The sequence below is a fragment of the Eriocheir sinensis genome, chromosome 32 (assembly GCF_024679095.1).
Source record: "Eriocheir sinensis breed Jianghai 21 chromosome 32, ASM2467909v1, whole genome shotgun sequence".
NCBI classification, from domain to species: domain Eukaryota; kingdom Metazoa; phylum Arthropoda; class Malacostraca; order Decapoda; family Varunidae; genus Eriocheir; species Eriocheir sinensis.
The window spans coordinates 11,821,800-11,841,799 of NC_066540.1; the positions used below are offsets into that span (position 1 = coordinate 11,821,800).

Here is a 20,000-nt window from a genome sequence, read left to right on the forward strand (position 1 = left end):
CTCGTTGCCTCATGTCGCCAGCCCGCTCACCAACAGCTCACCTCGGACGAAGAATACTTATCGTCTGCAACCACCGACTAAGCAGTGATAGAAGGGCGAGAGCAGTGGGTCGGGCTTTTTTTGTTTTATTTTTTTAACTTATCCGTTTTGCTGCTTTCTCTTTTACCTCATAGCTGTCAGTCTTTCACCCACTCATTCGTCATCTGTGTGTTGGCGTGAGGTTGTTTTGGAGTGTTTTCGTAAGTGTTTGGACGTGGTGTTTGCGTGCCCTGCTTTGTGTTTGTGTGAGTGGCGGACCCTGGCATCCCTCCCCGCTGGCTGGCTCGTCGCGGTAACCCTAGACGGATGGCGAACCTGTAATTAAGTTTCAATTAGTAAGGTGAACTGCCACGCATCTCGTCTGGGGGTGTCCAACCTCTTACACCGCCCTCTCTTCTTCTTCGTGTTATCGTTCTTTTTGTTCTTGTTGTTCTTCCTGTTATTGGTCTAGTTTATGTTCTTGTTCTCCCTGTTCTTGTTTTCTGTTACTTTTCGTGTTCTTCCTGTTCTTCTTCCTGTCTATTTTTTCTTCTTCGACATTATATTCCTTATCTCAATCGTTTTATTTTTCTTCTTCAGGCTTTTATTCTTCTTGGTCTTCTTTTTTTCTCATGTTCCTCCTTCCCTTCCTCCTCTTCCTCTTCCTCCTTCCCCTCCTCTTCCACCTCGTCCTCTTTAATGCTATTCCTCCTCCTTGTCCCATATCACTACTATTGCTGCTCCTGCTATTTCTACTACTACTACTTCTACTACTACTACTACTACTAATGATAATAATAATAATAATAATAATAATAATAATAATAATAATAATGCACACACACACACACACACACACACACACACACACACACACACACACACACACACACACACACACACACACACATCCTAAATACTCTTACTATGGTCCACTTTCACTTCTACGTCCCTTTCCATTTTTTTCCTCTCTCTCTCTCTCTCTCTCTCTCTCTCTCTCTCTCTCGTCTTATAATGTTATGACAGCTTCCCATACGTCACCCCGCCAATGATCACCTCCCGGGACCCAATTGTTCATGGTTCCCGCGCGTCGCCGGTAAGTGTTGGTTATGGGTAATGGCTGAGGCGGCTCTGTCCTGCGGGAAGCCACTTGGTCCTCCTCCCGCCAGCCAGCCACCCACGTCTTTCTTCCCCGATGTGTCCCCGAACGAGACTCACTCTGGCGGCCTTTAGCATAGTGAACTGCTTAGATAGATAGGTGGATAGATATGTATTTAGGCAGGTAGGTAGGTGGGTTGTTAGGTTAGGTAGAGTAATATAAATAAAGAGTGGAAGGAAAATCATTTGATACCATATACTGCTGCCTTGAACACAAAGAACATTACGTGCAAATAACTATCTGTATACAGGTAACTTGCCACAAATACGCGTAACTTGATTAGGAACTTATGAATTATGCAGGTAAATGATAACAATATATCATGAATGTGCTTTTAAGTGCATTGAATATTGTATTAAAATAAATTATCACTCCAGCTCTGGGCATGCATTTGACGATGACACCCATTTAGAAGTAGCAAGAGCAGTAGTGGATGTTTGCCCTTAGCGGTGAAAGTATTCTTATGAGTAATGATAGCGGTAGCGGCAGTTCTGTTTAGCCCTTTTCCCTATTTAGCAACTGTGAATTAGATCTTTAAAATTCTTCTCTTTACCTGCATGTATTCGGTAGGCTTTCCCTTCCCACCCTTTATCCCATTTTATTTGCTACTCCCCCTCCTTTTTCTTCTACTCTTCCTCCTCCTTCTCCTCCTCCTCCTCCTTCTCTTTCTTCTCCTCTTCGTGGCAAGCGTGGTGTCCCTGTTCCACCATTATATCCACAACAAGACAGCTTAGAAGGGTAAATGTTCCTTCTTTTTCACCGTTCCAAGTAGCAACGAATCGAAGTAGCTGTGTCGAGTGCTTCCTGACATCTTAGAAGGGTGAATGCTCTCTCTTACACGCAGCGGCAGGACGATATAGTTGTGTCGAGGCATTTTATAACATCTTAGAGGGGTGAATGTTCGCTCGCGCACCGTTAAGAGTAAAGGCAACACGATATAGTTTTGTCGAGTGGCTTTATGGCATCATGAACCACGCCAATCCGTCGAGGGGCTCTGGGCGAGGCTCGTCCTTGTTGTCACCCGCTCCATTAACTTGCCTGAGTCCCCAACCCACCGCTGCGACCCCGCCACGCCCACCAACGGGAGATATTGAAAAGATGCTGGCAAATATTTTCTGCTGAACGCAAGCGGCGGGTCGTATTGGTGAGAGGCTGGCAATATATTCTGTTAAACTGTAGTGAGGAATGATATCGATAAGATGCGGGTAAAATATTTTCTGTAAAACGTAAGTGAAAAATGATATTGATTGGTAAGATGTTGGCAAATATTTTCCTGGATAACATTTGTAAGACGAAGGGCAATAGTTCATGTTTAGCGCAGGTGATGCATGGCGCTGATAAGGTGCCGGCAGTATGTCTTGGTAAGCGCAAGTAATGGATGGTATTGGGAAGATGCTGACGAATAGTGTCTGTCTTACTCAGGTAGTGAATGATGTCAATGAGATTCTGGCAAATAGTTTCTGTTAGGCCAGTTTGTAGATGATATTTGAAAGATGCGGACAGTTAGTATACGTTACAGGCAAATAGTGTGTGATATTTTATAAGATGTGGGCAATAATTCTTTGTAAATGGTGTGTGATACTTGTGAGATACGAGCGATTACTCTCTGTTGCAGGCACTTAGTGTGTGATATTTGTAAGATGCGGACAATTATTATACGTTACAGGCAAATAGTGTGTGATATTTGTAAGATGCGGACAATTATTATACGTTACAGGCAAATAGTGTGTGATATTTGTAAGATGCGGACAATTATTATACGTTACAGGCAAATAGTGTGTGATATTTGTAAGATGCGGACAATTATTATACGTATTAGTGTGTGATACTTGTAAGATGCGGACAATTATTATAAGTTGCAGGTAATTAGTGTGTGATATTTATAAGGTGCGGAAAATTATTATATGTGGTGGGCTTTGCTTTTACAGGTACACAAACAGGTGGAGCAAGCAAATAGAGTGTGGTATTTTCTTAGACGCGGACATTTATATTCTCTTTTACAGGGAAAAATGGTAGTGTGTGGTATTTGCAGGATGCTGGCGAATAGCTTTTATTACACGCAAGTTATGAAAGATAGTGTTGGTTAGAATCACCTAATCGCACCAATGATTCTTAACTAACGTCAAGGCGTCGTTTTTGTCCAGCTTAGTAAATTTGGAAGAAAAAAAGATCCTTCACAGACCAAGTTTATATCCGCGAGGTTTTGGTCCGCCTCCTAATACCCGAACGTTTATTTTTCCCAGTCTTCACAGAAAACTCGGAGACGTCACAGCGATTTGGAATAATAGCCAGAAAAAGAGCGTCGGCGGGTCACCTCGCGACGGACTGGCGATGAGTTCTGGATTAAAACCGGATTAGCGGCGGATTACCCGGCCAGGATTGTGACAGCTGTGACTGCCTCCAAAGTGACTCTCGGGACCCTCGCTGAGACGCCTAATTTTTCCATTTGTAGATCTGACCCGATGTTTTCACGCAGCGTCCTCGTGTGGCGGCGCCCGTCTCAGAGCTGCTCCGGCCCTCTGTCCACTCTGTCTCCGTGTCTCTCCCGCAGCCACTGAAAGAGCCAAGCACGGAAGATTGACGATGGAAACTCCGCTGCCTTAAGGAGGACATTAGTCGATAAAGGAGGAGAGTGAACGGTGGGCTTTGCTTTTACAGGTACACAAACAGGTGGAGGAGGAAGGAGAGGGGGAGGCGGAGGGGTGAGAAGACGGAGGAGGAAGAAAAGGCTAGGCGAGAGGAGTCGTCCGGGAATGATACCCAGGGATCTGCGTTTATTGTTGACCTTTACAAGGGCAATTATGTGCTTAGGAAAAATATGAGTCGTTAGTGTTGTTTTTGATGTTTGGTTGGTTGGTTGGTTGTTGTTGTTGTTGTTGTTGTTGTCGATTATGATGCTGTTGATTTTTTCTGTTGCTGCTACAGATGAATGATGGTGTTTATTTTTTTATATTTGTCATTATTTTTAGTATATTACTATATTATAATTAACATTTTCTTTATCATTATTTTATTGTTATTATTACTATTGCTGTTGTTAGTAGTAGTAGTAGTAGTAGTAGTAGTAGTAACAGTAGTAGTATCATCATCAGCAGCAGCAGCAGCAGCATCATAAACATCAATATTATCGTTGCCACCGTTGTGAGCCGCACGCACTTACACGCAGCACCAGATTCCTTCGTGGCTGGCTCTCTGCCTTCGTCAGAGTGGCTTTATTCGTTGTTCAGGGTCGTATACATCCTAGTAAAGGATAGATCGGCACGCACTCACACACGCTCGCTCTTACATACATTAAATAATTGAACAGCAGGGTATGCTGGGGTTACAGACTATTAAGTTTATAGCATCTGCTCTCTTCTGGCTTTTCTTATTGCACTGTTTAAAAAAAAAAAAAAATATATATATATATATATATATATATATATATATATATATATATATATATATATATATATATATATATATATATATATATATATATATATATATATAAATACATTGAACTGCATTGTGTTAGTTCCTCAGTGTCTACTAATTTGCCTTTCAAAACAGTTCTGATCCATGACATATTTTCTTTCTTAGCACCAAAGCAATACTATGTCAATCTAAGAGTCGTAAGGGAAGTCAGGGTAGAGAGCCAAGGGGGGCATGGAGAACGAACCTTTGCCGCGGAGGATGAAGCACACACACTAGCATCAGACAGACAAGTGGAAAGCGTTGGGAAAGGCCCTCGTTCTGCAGCTGTGACTGATGATGATTATTATTATTATTATTATTATTGTTATGATGATTAATTTCTGGCGCACAGGGAGAACTTTCTATTGGTGCTAAAATGGCCGGTACAGCGTAATTCCCCTCCATCATTTTTTTGTTATCATTCCGAACACATCATTTCTCAAGCCATCGCGGGTCAGGGGTCACATCGTTGGGCTGAACGTTTAAGCAGGACGCCGCCGTGTTGCGTCCCCTTAGTATTGTGAGCCATCCCCGCCACTCCTACCATCGGCTGTCGTCTTGTCCTCACCCACGTTCCCAAGCGGTTCATTAAAACATTGCGATGAGGAACTTCATAGATTGGAAATGGTGCTATTATCCTCTCGATTTCTTCTGTGATATCTCGTCTTTTCTTTTTTCTTTTATTTTTATCCCTGTCGAACTCATGAATTCACTCCGCCATGCTGTAACGCAATACTAAAAATACTTTATGACTGGGAAATGGTGATATTCTCCTCTCGATTTCTGGGATATCTCGTCTTTTCTTTTTTTTTTCCTTTTTATCCCTGTGTCACACTCATGAATTCACTCCGCCATGCTGTAACGCAATACTAAAAATACTTTATGAATGGGAAATGGTGATATTCTCCTCTCGATTTCTTCTTGGATATCTCTCGTCTCTTTTCCTTTTTGTCTTTTTAACCCGGTAGCAGCGATAGGCCAAATTTGTGGCTTTACCATGAACCAGCGACGAGCTAAAAAGTAATGATATAAACCTAAAAAGTAATGATCCATAAACCGACCTAAAATGCGTTAATGGAAAAGAATTATGAAAAGGACCATTAAGAAAAGATCCCTAAAAAGTAATGGGAAAAGTCCGCATCAAAGTAATGAATTCTCTCCGACCTAAAAGTAACGCAGTGCTAAAAATATTTCATGAATGGGAAACGGTGATCTTCTCTTGCTGTTGTCTTCTGGGATATCTCTTCTCTGTTTAAGACCTAAAAAGTAATGGAAAAGACCTAAAAAGTAATGGGAAAAGACCTAAAAAAGTAATGGGAAAAGACCTAAAAAAGTAATGGGAAAAGACCTAAAAAAGTAATGGGAAAAGACCTAAAAAAGTAATGGGAAAAGACCTAAAAAAGTAATGGGAAAAGACCTAAAAAAGTAATGGGAAAAGACCTAAAAAAGTAATGGGAAAAGTGTGATATTTTTCTGTTGTCTTCTTCCTCCGTCTTGTCTTGTTTGTTTTCTTATAAGCACGCACTACGCACTTTAATCCACTCCGCCATTTTTTTTTTATTAACATATTACTAAAGAAAATATCCTCTGTATGCATATCACTCTTTTCATTCTGTGTACAATTCCGTTTCTCGACTCCTTTCCTGCTGCTCTCGCTTGAATGTAGGAGAGTAAGAAAGAAAGAAGCAGAGGAAATAAAGTAACGAGAAAAAGTAACAGAATAAGACAATGTGGAGCTAAAGCAACTCCATATAACTCCATATAAACCTCAAACATTCCGAAGCACGTTCCCTCCCATCGGCCTCACCTCTGACTCTTCCTGTCCGTATTACTAAACATATTGTCGCGCGAGTTCACATATTTGCCACGGCTTTCGTAGGAGTTTGGGGCATTTCCAGGAGTAGTTTTATGACCCTGGTGGTAGTTTGACCGTTCCTCTGTACTGTGAACCTAAATAAACACTCATTAGAACCTGATTTGTCCCCTGTTTGACCTTTAGAAGTAGTTGATGTGAGAAACAAATGTGTCTTATAATACCGATCCTTTCCTGTCCGTGCCGCGCCCGTGTGTCGCATGCCCTTAACGGGTTTGAAATACCTTCGCTGTGACCCCTTCCGGCATGCAACCCACACTTCGTTCTACCGTGGTCACTGTTCCCCCTTGTATTGCTCCATGTACAGAAACGTTTCCTGTTTTGGTTACTTCATTTTTCAGCATTTACGTCTTTTTGCGATTGTTAAGTTTAGTGTCAAATTCATTCAAGACTTGCGGTTATGTAATTTTCTGGTATAGTTATTTTTTTGCCTTGTATTGCTCTATTAACTCTTTTCTGCTATGGTCACATTTCTCAGCCTCTACGTTTATTTTTTATTTTTTTTATTGTAAAGCTTAGTATCAGATTCATCCACAACTTGCGATAATGTAATTTTCTGCTACGGTCAAATTTCAACGTTGTATTGCTCTGTTTATTTGACGTTTTCTGCGATGATCACCATTTATTATAGTACCTTCGTCTGTTTGCGATTTTGAAGTTTAGTGTCAAAGTCGTTCTCCATTTGCACATTTCACATCAAACTAGCTCCTCCCTTTTACCTTTTACTCATTCATCTCCCTTTCCTTCGCGTCATTCTCCCTCTTATACCTTCTTTTACACTGAACTCACTCCACAGACAGGTTTATACTTTAGTTCCTTCATTTTACATTGCTGGAACGTTACATCTCCTTTCGTTGGCGCACATTTTTATTGGTCACGACACAGCAGATCCTCGTCTTCGTCGTTTTCGTCGTCAGCTTTGTCGTCGCTATCGTCATTAACTGTCCTTACCAATCCAGCTTTCCTTCCATCTCCGTCTTCTTAACACGGCATCTATTCCTTGATCCTTTCAGCTCCATACGCCCTCCACCCTAACCTTTCTGTACATTTTCATTTTACTCCCTCTCTCTCCACCTCCACACCGTTCATATTTATCGTGTCTGCTGAGCTCCTTCCACATCCGTCTAGCTCATTGCCTCGACTTTTTTACTCTTTCATTTTTCTTTAATTCGTTTTTTTCTCCCTTTCATACCTTCTTTCAAACTAAACTCATCCCTCCCACACTCCCACATTCTTTTTTCTCCATCTCTCTTTCTTTCTTTCTCCTTCGCCTCTTCTTTCCCCTTATCCCATTTTCTATATCTCCTTTTCTTCCTTCTCTTCTCTTTGCTTTTCCACCAAAGTCTCCCTATCTCTTTTTTTTCATTTATTCCACGTTTTTTTTCGTTTTTTCCCTTTTATTTCCAACTTCTATCATTTTTTTTATTAAACTTACTTCTACATCACTCCTTTATCATTCTTCTTTATTTTCCTCCTCCCCTTTCTCCTCCTTTTCCTCCATATTCTCTGACCTTTTCCTATCCCATCTTTCACTCCTGTATCTTCACATAACTTATTTCACGGTAAGCTCAAACCACCTATTTTTCCTCCTCTATCTCCTTATTTTCTGTCATTCCATCCTCTTTCCTTCTTCGTTCTCATTCTTTTATCATTTCATTTCTCATTCCTCTTCTTTCACTTAAGGTCAGACCACATTAATTTTCTTCTCTATCTCTCAAGTTTCTGTCATTTTTCCTCTCTCTCCTTCCTCCTCTCATCCTTTCACTTTCTTTCACTTTAAACTCAAACCTCTTTTTTTTTAAATTCTCTATCTATCTCAATTTTTCTCTCGTCCTCAATCTCTCTCTTTCCCTTCATATCTTCATTCCTCCATTTCCCTTTCCCCTTCTTTCACTTCAAACTCAAACCACATTTATAATTCTCTATCTTTTCATTTTCTATCCTTTCCCCTTCTCTCTCCTTCCCCCTCTCACCCCTTCTTCATGCTCCCATTTCTTTCTTCTTCTTTCAGTCTAACCTCAAAACACTTTTTCGTTTATCTTTCAATATTCTGTTCTTCCCTGTCTCTCCTTCTTCTTCCTCTCATCGTTTCATTCTTCCATTTTTGTTCCTTCTGTTGCAGCATAGGACTCATTTTTACTTCTATATCTTTATTTTCTTTTTTTTTCATTTTCTCTCCTTCCTTCCTCTCATCCCTTCATTCTTTTATTTTTTTCTCTTTTTCCAATCTTATCTCATATCACATTTTTCTTGCTATCTCTCAAATTTCCGTCCTTTCTCGTCTCTCCTTTCTCTTCTTTTCCCTTCATTCTTCCACTTCTCTTTCCTCAGTTGCAGCTCAGACCCCTTATTTTTCTTCTCTATCTCCCAATTTTCCGTCCCTTCATCCTTCTTTCTCCTACTTCCTTTCATGCTTTCCTTCTCCCACTTCTCTCTCCCTCGTTGCAGCGTTCAAGCTTTACTTTCCTACCTCAGTTTTCTGTTTTCCCCGTCTGTCCTTCTTCCTGTCATCCATTAACTGTCCCATTTTTCTCTCCTTCGTTGTAACATTGGACACCTTCACCTCCCTATTTAAATTTTCTGTTCTCCGTCTCTCCTTCTCCTATCTTCTTTCATGCCTTCATCCTTCCATCTTTCTTCTTCCTTATTCCCATACCTTTTTCCTCTCATACTTTCATATCTAACATCTTCGTCCTTTCATATCTTCTTTCTCTCATACCTTCATTCTCATTCCTTCTTCCTCTCATGTCTTCCCCTCCCTCTCCTTCGCTGCAGCCTCGGACACATCTTCAGCCTGAGTTCCTGCGTGGTCTTGTCGGTACCTCATTCACTTTGACGCGAGACCCGCTTATTAGAGTTGGTCCTTACGCTGTATAGGGTATAGCGGCGGCCGGGCTCTTTGCCATGGCCGACAGCTTTATGTTAGGGCCGTAATAACAGTAATGATAACATGATAGCGACGCTTAGATTGTTATCCTCCTGTCGCTTTGAGGCTAACTGCTCTCTCTCCCTCTCTCCCTTTCCCTCCCTCCCTGGCTTGCAACGTTTCTGGAGTTAATGCAGAGAGAAAGAGAGAGGGAGGGAGTGGGAGGGAAAATAAAAGGGAGAGGAAAAATGAAAAAGAAAAGAGAAAGAGGAAAATTAAAGAGAAAGAGGGAAAAAATGAGACGGAATATAAAAAAAAGGGAAAACATAAGACAGAAGGAAAATAAAAGAGTGAAAAATAAGTCAGAGAATAAAAGAGAGGAGAAAGAGGGAAAAAATAAAACAGAGTGAAAACTAAAGAGAGAGAGAGAGAGAAAATATAAGGCAGGGAAAATAAAGGGGAGAGGGAAAATAAAAGAGAGGGAAAAGAAAAGAGAGAGGGAAAATAAATGAGAGAGCGGGAAAATAAAAGAGGGAGAAGGAAAATAAAAGAGAGAAGGAAAATAAAAGAGAGAAGGAAAACAAAAGAGAGAGGGAAGATAAAAGAAAGAGGAAAAATAAAAGACAAAGAAGGAAAATAAAAGAGAGAGAAGGAAAATAAAAGAGAGAGAAGGAAAATAAAAGAGAGAAGGAAAATAAAAGAGAGAGAGAAGAAAAATAAAAGAGAGAGAAGGAAAATAAAAGAGAGAAGGAAAATAAAAGAGAAAGAAGGGAAATAAAAGAGAGAGAAGGAAAATAAAGAGAGAGAGGGAAAATAAAAGAGAGAGAAGGAAAATAAAAGAGAGAGGGAAAATAAAAGAGAGAGAGAGAAGGAAAATAAGAGAGAAAGAAGGGAAATAAAAGAGAGAGAAGGAAAATAAAGAGAGAGAGAGGGAAAATAAAAGAGAGAGACGGAAAATAAAAGAGAGAGAGAGGAAAAATAAAAGAGAGAGAGAAGGAAAATAAAAGAGAAAGAAGGGAAATAAAAGAGAGAAGGAAAATAAAGAGAGAGAGGGAAAATAAAAGAGAGAGAATGAAAATAAAAGAGAGAGAATGAAAATAATAGAGAGAGAAGGAAAATAAAAGAGAGAGGAAAAATAAAAGGGAGAGAAGGAAAATAAAAGAGAAAGAAGGAAAATAAAAGAGAGAGAAGGAAAATAAAGAGAGAGAGGGAAAATAAAAGAGAGAAGGAAAATAAAAGAGAGAGAGGGAAAATAAAAGAGAGAGAAGGAAAATAAAAGAGAGAGAGAAGGAAAATAAAAGAGAGAGAAGGAAAATAAAAGAGAGAAGGAAAATAAAAGAGAGAAGGAAAATAAAAGAGAGAGAGAAGGAAAATAAAAGAGAGAAGGAAAATAAAAGAGAGAGAAGGAAAATAAAAGAGAGAGAAGGAAAATAAAAGAGAGAGAGAGGGAAAATAAAAGAGAGAGAATGAAAATAATAGAGAGAGAATGAAAATAAAAGAGAGAGAATGAAAATAATAGAGAGAGAAGGAAAATAAAAGAGAGAGGAAAAATAAAAAGAGAGAGAAGGAAAATACAGGAGAGAAGGAAAATAAAAGAGAGAGGAAAAATGAATGAGGGAGAAGGAAAATAAAAGAGAGAGAAGGAAAATAAAAGAGAGAGAGAGGGAAAATAAAAAAGAGAGAAGGACAATAAAAAAGAGAGAGGGAAAATAAAAGAGAGAGAGGGAAAATAAAAAAAGAGAGATGGACAATAAAAGAGAGAGAAGGAAAATAAAAGAGAGAGAAGGAATATAAGAGAACGAAAAAATGAGTGTTGTTTTAAAGCGCATTCCTATCAGTTTTAGAGAATTTCAAAGACAAATGAACTGCGGTAAGCTCTGGAAGACGCGAGGGAAGAAACCTCAGCACAGAGTCGCCGTGGATGGGCCATTAAGAGCCCGAACGAGGAGTAGCAGCGCACCCAGAGTCATGAAAGACTGTCGTGCTCACAAACAGCTTTTCTCGCCTCCCCATTCCCCCCTCCACCACCACCACCACACACCTCTTAGAAGTGAATGTTGGGGCCGCTGAAGGGAGGAGGAACTGGAGGAGGAAGAGGAGGAGGAGGAGGAGGAGAGGAACCCGGCGGTGATCTGGTTAGCAGTGACGAGCGTGAAATTGTGGAAGAAGGGAAGGAAGAGAGGGAGGGAGGGAGGGAGGGAGAAAGGACTGGTTGTGGGAGGAAGGAGAGAGGGAGGGAGGGAGGGATAGGGAAGGAAGGGAAGGGTGGCGGTGGAAGCGGCGGCGGTGAGCTAAGTGGAGGAAGAGTGGTGGTGGTGGTGGAGGTGGAGGTGGTGGTGGTGGTGGAGGTGGTGGACGGGGGGGAGCGAGTGGCGTTGTGGCGGACGAGAAAACAAAGTGAGACGTGGGAGTGATAAAAGGAAGGAGAGACGCCTTGCCCCGCGGAACCACGGGGCGGGGCGGGGCGGGGCGGGGCGGGGGAGGAGACCAACTTCAAGGTCACGAGTCCAGTTTCTTGAATCAAAAGTTAGTCTCTCTCTCTCTCTCTCTCTCTCTCTCTCACACACACACACACACACACACACACACACACACACACACACACACACACACACACACACACACACACACACATATATATATATATATATATCTATATATATATATATATATATATATATATATATATATATATATATATACTATAATTCCCTTCCGCATGGTGGGTGCATGCATATTTTTGTGCTGGGTGGGTGATTTCAGCGCCGTCAAGGAAGTAATCCACACCCTCTCTGGTCACCCACTGTTTACTTCGGCCTTCGTGTTGCGCCTTTTACAGCGGCCATAACTCCTGCGATAAGGTATAGAAGGTCAGGACGGGGCTCATCTCATTTCGTCCCTAAGCCCGGGAATATATGGCGAGGCGAGGGAGTGAGCTGACGCGGGATAGGGCGAGATTGAGGCATGATACAGGGACATATTTTATAGTGCCTTGTTACCTATGTCGTGATGGTATTCATAACAGTGTTGATATATATATATATATATATATATATATATATATATATATATATATATATAGATAGATAGATAGATAGATAGATAGATAGATAGATAGATAGATAGATAGATAGATAGAGAGAGAGAGAGAGAGAGAGAGAGAGAGAGAGAGAGAGTCAGTCAGCTGCATGCCTGTGCTAATGCAGTCCACCCTTTACTGCCCCGCATGAATGCCTAATCACCCACAGTCACTTCATTTTACAGAGTCATTACTTACCTGATCGGCGTTCATTGTCATTATTACGATGCGTGTTTACTCTCGCGACTTTGTGGGCCACAAGTTCTTTTCCTCCTCCTCCTCCTCCTCCTCCTCCTCCTCCTCCTCCTCCTCCTCCTCCTCCTCCTCTTCTTTCTCCTCCTCCTCCTCCTCCTCCTCCTCCTCCTCCTCCTCCTCCTCCTCCTCCTCCTCCTCCTCCTCCTCCTCCTCCTCTTCCTCCTCCTCCTCCTCTCCTCCTCCTCCTCCTCCTCCTCCTCCTCCTCCTCCTCCTCCTCCTCCTCCTCCTTCTCTCTCTCTTCCTCCTCCTCCTCCTCCTCCGGCCTCTCCCTCCCGCGGGCGCCAGTGTTTGCCCTCCCCGCGCGGCAGCAAGAGGCGTGCTTAAGCCCGCCCTCGTTAAGCCACTTAGCGGACCCGCTGGAGTCCTCGGCGCGGCAGCAGGCGGTCGCGCCCCGGCACCGCGTGAATCACAAGAGTTACTCCCTCCGCGATCTGATCTAAACTCCTTGAGGCCGTGCAATTTTGCCCTTCACAAATAATCCATTTGATATTATGCCCACCAACAAAACCACCCTCTAACAGCGGCTACGGGGGCCACTAAATTCAAGTCAAATATAACCAAAGAAGGAGCAACAAAAGTAGCCCGGGTCAGAACCATAAATCCAGGCTCAACTTACCGACTAGGGGAGGAAGGGGGGACGTGAGGGGGAAAGGACCACCAGGCGGACCACACGCACTGGAAGGGGGACTCGAGGGGGGGCTCAGGGCTACCAACCCCTCCAGCTCGCCGCCATCTTGTATCCATCGCCACATCTTGCATCGAGGACTGTCCAAATAGTTTACTTCGACACGTGGATCACTGAGGCTTTAACAAGGCGAAAAGTTGCTGCCAGTGAGGAGTTGAAGCCCTCGACTCATCCTTCCGGCACCCCAAGCCCCCAGCAAGGCACCAGTGTGGGCGGGGGTGTCGGGGCGCCAAGCAGCACTGTTGGCCGCCCTGGAGAGCCTGACCTGGCGTCCCTGGTGGCATAACCCGAGGTGTTCCTTGACTTACGGGGGGGGTCGGGGGCTCACGGCTCAGCGCGGCGGGGGGCTCCGCTTCCAGGGGGGTCCGTCTCTGTCAGTAGAAATTTCTCAAAGAATTAAGAGATAAGATCGACTCGAAATGCCTATTGGGTGTCAAAGGAGCGTCCGTAACAGGTTGTTGGTCGCGCCGGAGATAAGAACTTAATTAAGAGGAGGAAAGGGAACGCGACAAGCCAGTGATATACGTGTGTGTACTTGCGTGTGTGTGTGTGTGTGTGTGTGTGTGTGTGTGTGTGTATGTGTGTGCAAGTGTGTGTATGTGTCTCAGTCTGCCTATCCGACTGTCTGTGTGTCTGTGTGTCTGTGTGTGTGTGTGTGTGTGTGTGTGGAAAATCAAACAATATCTTTCCACACGCAAACAAAAATATTCATAACTGCAACAGAATGAGTGAAATGGAAAGGCCGGCGTATTACCTCCTCAGAAAACATATTCACTGGTCTACATCGCCTAATACTAACATTCTAAAACCATTCACTGCCATTTTTTATTTTCTTTACAGACGTCACCCCGTCACTGCCAAGCGCCTGGACGCCGCCACGCAGCCGTCGTGTGGGTGGCGGCGGAGGCAGCGAGACCCTTCCTGGGGCTGAAAGGAAGGCGACCCATGAAGTGAGTGACGATGGCAGGCAGGAGAGAGAGAGAGAGAGAGAGAGAGAGAGAGAGAGAGAGAGAGAGAGAGAGAGAGAGAGAGAGAGAGAGAGAGAGACTACAAGAAAAGTTAACTAGGCCTCTAACAAAACACTAACGATTCAAACAAATTCCCAACACACACACACACACACACACACACACACACACACACACACACACACACACACACACACACACACACACACACACACACACACACACACACACACACACACACACACACACACCCGCAACACCAGCTATAATAAGGCACCAACCAAGACAAACCCCCATTAATCTTACATTATGGCACTTCAAGAAGACGAGGACAAAAAAAAGAGGAGCTTGAAGGACAGGATGTGGCACTAGGCCATTACGTAGGTCTCTAAGGTTGGCGGGGATTGGGGGTGAGTCGGGGCGGGGCGGGGCTGTCTTGTTAATGAGTGGCCCTTGCTGAACACGTATATATCTGTCAAGCTTCTCGAGCGGGGAAAGATGGGTTGGGTAGGCTGTAAGATATGCACCTTCTCCACCCTCCACCCTCCCTTCTCGCCCTTCATTTTCGCCCTCCTTTATTAAGTAAGCTTCCGCCTTGTTACTGCCGAGAGAGAGAGAGAGAGAGAGAGAGAGAAGGGGGAGGGGGCGGGGATGAAAGAAAAAAGGAAAGAAAGATAGATAGAAAGAAAGGGGTCTTGGCAGTATACAATAGCAAGTAACACACACACACACACACACACACACACACACACACACACACACACACACACACACACACACACACACACGCAAGCACCCTACCCCCACCCCCCACCCCCCACCCCCACCCCCACACCTAAACATCTTTCCCTCCGTTTTGCCGTGTTTGGTGCGGGTGTATCGTGTGTATCGTGTCGTCGTTCGCCAAGACAGTCTGTTAATGCGTGTTTTCCAGCGTCCCAGGCGGCGAGGGTCGTGTGGGAGCCATTTGTCACGAGCCGCCGCGAGTGTTCGACGCTGGACGGCGATGCATTACTCAGCCGGGCACCTCCTGCACGACGAGAGAGAGAGAAAGAGAGAGAGAGAAACACACACACACACACACACACACACACACACACACACACACACACACACACACACACACACACACGATTAAACCTCCCTCATGCCTTAAAGCGCTGGTATTTCAATCCTTCCTTCCTTTTTTTGTGTGTGTGTGTGTGTGCGTGTGCGTGTGCGTGTGCGTGTCTTGAGAGGACGAGGTGACACCCATGAAGCCCAGGCACAGCATCGTGTAAGCCTTCCGTCCGCAAGCCTGAGCAAGATAAACAGACAGCGAGAATGTAAGGTTTTCTCTCCCTTCCTCACCACCAAGTGACAGATCCACTCTCCTCTACCACCACCTCCTTCCTCTTCTCCTTCCCCTCCTCTACCCCGTCACCTCCCCGGGGCCGTGGCGTCTCCTGTCTCACCACCCACACACATTCCCCACATAGCCCCGGCCCCCCCCCCGTCCATTTACGTGTCAGTCAGAACGTGTGAGAGGACCACCAGGGCGACGCGCAGGCCACGTTCGGTGTGACTCCGCGTCGTCTTGAGGTTTAGCCGTAGTAGTTCAGTCTTAATGTCAAAGTCGGCCATTAACCCTCAGTAGCTGGTGATCGTGGCGTGCAGGAGTGAGGGCGTGGCTTACCCTTCTCCTCCTCCTCCTCTTCTTCTTCTTCCTCCTTCGCCCCCCCTCCTCATTCTCCCTTTCCCCCTCCTCCATCATAAGTGTTTGTTGGTTGGAGTCAGGAAAATGTTACCGCGTGTCCATTGTGTGTGTGCATTAGGGGAAAGTTATGTGAGTGTTGATAAACGGGGTGGGAAAAATTGTTATGGTTGTTGGTCTACTTTCATGCTGGTTGACAGAAGGAAAGGGCGGCATAAGTGTTCACATTCTTAGAGTTAGTGTGTTCATTCTGAGGTTTATATCGCAGGGAAGATCGCCGACAGAGAGTGAGTCACACTTCAGAAGCTCTAAGTTATTCTTCAAAGTAGATTGATTTTAGAATTTTAATTGATTCAGGATTTCGATGTCAAACCCGTTACGAAGATCGTTAACCCGTAAATGAACTACAGTCTTTAAGCTCATAATAATTTATCAGAAAAGATTGAATTTTTAGAGCATTGCTTGGGTGATAAAAAAAACTGGGATATGTGATAAAACATGAGCCACAGTTCTTCAAATTAAACATAAATATTTAGACCATTTCATCCAGCGAGAATTCGGATGTGAGAGGCAACTGTAGAATGTGATAAAGAAAAAAAACTAAATGACTTACATGGATCATAAGAATTACTAAGCTCTTAAAAGATACATCCCCAAATGATGACATCACTTAAAAGCCACCATGACTTTGAATTTTATGGAGGATGTTACAGGTGGTGTTGGAAGTTGAGGTGGTGTTGGAAGTTGAGGTGGTGTTGGAAGTTGAGGTGGTGTTGGAGGTTGAGGTGGTGTTGGAAGTTGAGGTGGTGTTGGAAGTTGAGGTGGTGTTGGAAGTTGAGGTGGTGTTGGGTCTTGACTTGGCCGTGGCGGTATTACGTTGCTGTTAATTTAGGCGGTAGGGTTGCCTGTGACTATTTTATGCTGTTGCTAATACGTGCTGCTTATTAGCTTTAGCGATGTTGGTAGTTGTACGTAACGATGGTTGTTAGCGATGTTATTTGCGTTGGATAGTTAAGTAGCTAATAACTATGGCGGTAACAGTAACTAATATTGTTTTTACGCTGCTGATAACGATGATAATGATGATGATGATGATGATGATGATGATGAGGTGACAACGGTAATAACAATAGTATGGTGGTGGTGGTGGTGGTGACAGGTGGTGGTGTAGGTGGCAGGTGTGTGACCAACCACCTGTTAACATTCTCCTCCTCTCCACCAACACTGACACACCTGAACACCTGTCCGCCGCCGAAGCATGTTGCAAGGGAGGAGGAGGAGGAGGAAGAGGAGGAGGAGGAGGAGGAGGAGGAATGGAGAGAAGGGAAGAGGAGCAGCAAAGTCATGCCATTGGAAGAGGGGGCAGCTAAAGAAAGAAGGGGCAGAAGAGAAAGAGGAGTAAAGAAGAATTAAAGAGAGTGAAGAAAGGAAAGGAGAAGGAAGAAGAAAAGGAGGAAAAAAAAATGAAGGAGGAATAGGAGCAGCATGGACCTACGCGTAAAGAAAGTTACAAAGGAGGAGAGGGAAGAGGTGGAGAAGAGTGGAGGAAGGACTGAAGAAGAGGAATAGAAAGACGAGAAAGGTGGAAAGAAGAAAACAAAAAGAGGTATAGAGACCGGGAAGAAGGGGAGAAAAACGAGGAAAGAAAAGAAACTGATGAAGGAATTAAGGAGAAGAAGAGCGAAGGATGGAGTTAATGAATGTAAAAGAAAAAACAGATTGAGAAGTAAGAACGATGGAAAGGAAAGGAGCGTAAGAAAGATTTAAGAGAGCGAGCCAGAGAGAAGCGGAGGAGGGGTATGCGTGTGTGTGGCAGAGAGCGGTAGAAAGGAAAGGAGTGTAAGAAAGATAAAGAGAGCGAGCGAGAGAGAAGCGGAGGAGAGGTATGCTTGTGTGTGGCAGAGAGCGGTAGAAAGGAAAGGAGTGTAAGAATTATAAAGAGAGCGAGCCAGAGAGAAGCGGAGGAGGGGTATGCGTGTGTGTGGCAGAGAGCGGTAGAAAGGAAAGGAGTGTAAGAAAGATAAAGAGACCGAATGAGAAAGAAGCGGAGGAGGGGTATGCTTGTGTGTGGCAGAGAGCGGTGTAGGAATGCGACTTCCACCTTGCTCTTTATGAGAGTGAAATTCTGTACCGCTAACAAGACCCTCGAGTCCATCCATCCCAAGCCACCTGCCGCGGACCACCGAGGAAGCATCGCGTTAATTTAATCCCTTTGTGGCGGCCGTGATGTCTAAATATTGCCCCTCCCGGTGATTCAGTGGCGGGGCGGGGCGGGGGCGAGAGCGGGGCGGGGCGCGCTCTCCCCAAAAGCCTCCCACGATGTCTCCTCCAGAATGCCATCCCCCCGCCGGAGTTCTTCGCGTGATTTACTCCTCTTGTCTGGTGTCACAGATCTCGCTCTCTCTTTCTTTATTTCTCTCTCTCTCTCTCTCTCTCTCTCTCTCGAAATAATGATAGTAGAAGAAAACAAGTTAAAGCCGAATCTATAGAGATCACCGGCACCTCTCCAACCAACACCAGATGAAAGTAAACCCCCCTGCGGGAAGACGAGAAAAAGAGCGAAATTGACGAGGAAGAAAAGGAACAAGAACAAGCAGAACAAGAACCGGACGAAAGGAAAGGGAAAGGATGGGAGAAAGAAGAGAGGAGGAGGAAGAGACTGACGAATAGAGAAACGAGGAAGAAAAGCATCATAAAGAGAGGCGAAAGTGAAAAGGAGTGGAAAAGTAAAGGAAGAAAAGCAAATATAAAACAGAAAAAGACTGGGAAAACAAAAAGGGGAGGAAGAGAAGCAGAAGTATAAAAAAAAGAATAAAAAAAAAGGAGTAGGGAAAAAGGAAGGCTCAGGGTCGGCTCCCAGGACGTGCCCTTCGCGACGTGGGATAAATGTGGTTTGATAACATTAACCAACACCACCCACGCCTTCCCTCGCCCCGCCGCGCCCCCGTCCGTCCTCCGCGCCTCCTCCAGACCGCCCACGGCTGCTTCTCGGACCACCACCGTCGTGTTTGTGAGGGCTGGAGGCGGGGGTGTCGTAAGCGGGGGCGAGGGTTGGGGGGGTAGGGGGCGAGGAGGGAGTTCAATGGAGGCTGGGGGAGTAGTAGCCGGATTGTGTGACGAAGGGGGTGACTCAGGAGAGGAGAGAAGAGGGGAGGGGGTAACGACGAACGTGTGGATAGATAAGAAAGGTAAGAAGTGGAAAAGGAGGAGAGAATAAGACAAGAGAAACGAAAGCAAGGATAGGAAAGAGAGGAAGAAGGAAGAGAAGAGAGGAAATGACAAGGAAAGAAAAGATTCGAAAAGGGAGAGTAAAAGGGGATGGAGCGACGGTAGGGAAAGAAAAGGAAAGGGGAAAAGGAGAAGGTAATAAGAGGTGAAATTTGGAGAAAGAGAAGATGAGGAGAGTAAGAAAAAGAAAGAAGTAATAAGGAAAAGAAGAAGCAGATGGAGAGGACGAACTGTATAGGTTTTATGATGGTGGTGAGAGGAAGGAAAGGAGAGTGATGGAAGAGGAACGGAAGGAGAGAAAAGGGGAGAGAGCGGAGAAGAAAAACGGAGGTAGAGAAAGGAAGCAAGAGAGAGCAGAGAAAAAAGAGACTGAAAGGAGTAAAAGGAGGGGAAAAAGGAGTATTAAGAGAGGACATTTGTGGGCGTAAAGACTAAGTTATCATTCCTTATTGGCTGATATATAATTGCTTTCGCGTTTGTCATATTTACTGATGTGAGTCGCATGTCTTTTTTTTTATATATATACAAGTGAATAGTATTAGCTTCTGTTGACTGTTCTTACGATATTTATTTTATCTTTACTGTGGTGCATGTGTGTGTGTGTGTGTGTGTGTGTGTGTGTGTGTGTGTGTGTGTGTGTGTGTGTGTGTAGACATAAACTAATGGTGGTCGTGAAGGGCGACTTTTTCTTAATTGAGAGAGAGAGAGAGAGAGAGAGA

At 44.2% G+C, this 20,000-nt stretch overlaps 1 long non-coding RNA gene across 1 annotated transcript in view; it reads left to right on the forward strand.

Annotated features, from left to right (window-relative positions):
* The window catches only part of LOC127006142 (uncharacterized), a 101,405-nt gene that overhangs the window by 49,713 nt on the left and 31,692 nt on the right, over window positions 1-20,000 (forward strand). Inside the window, exon 2 of the long non-coding RNA XR_007759099.1 lies at window positions 14,233-14,342. This is a non-coding gene — a long non-coding RNA (uncharacterized LOC127006142). The remainder of the gene's footprint in view (window positions 1-14,232; window positions 14,343-20,000) is intronic.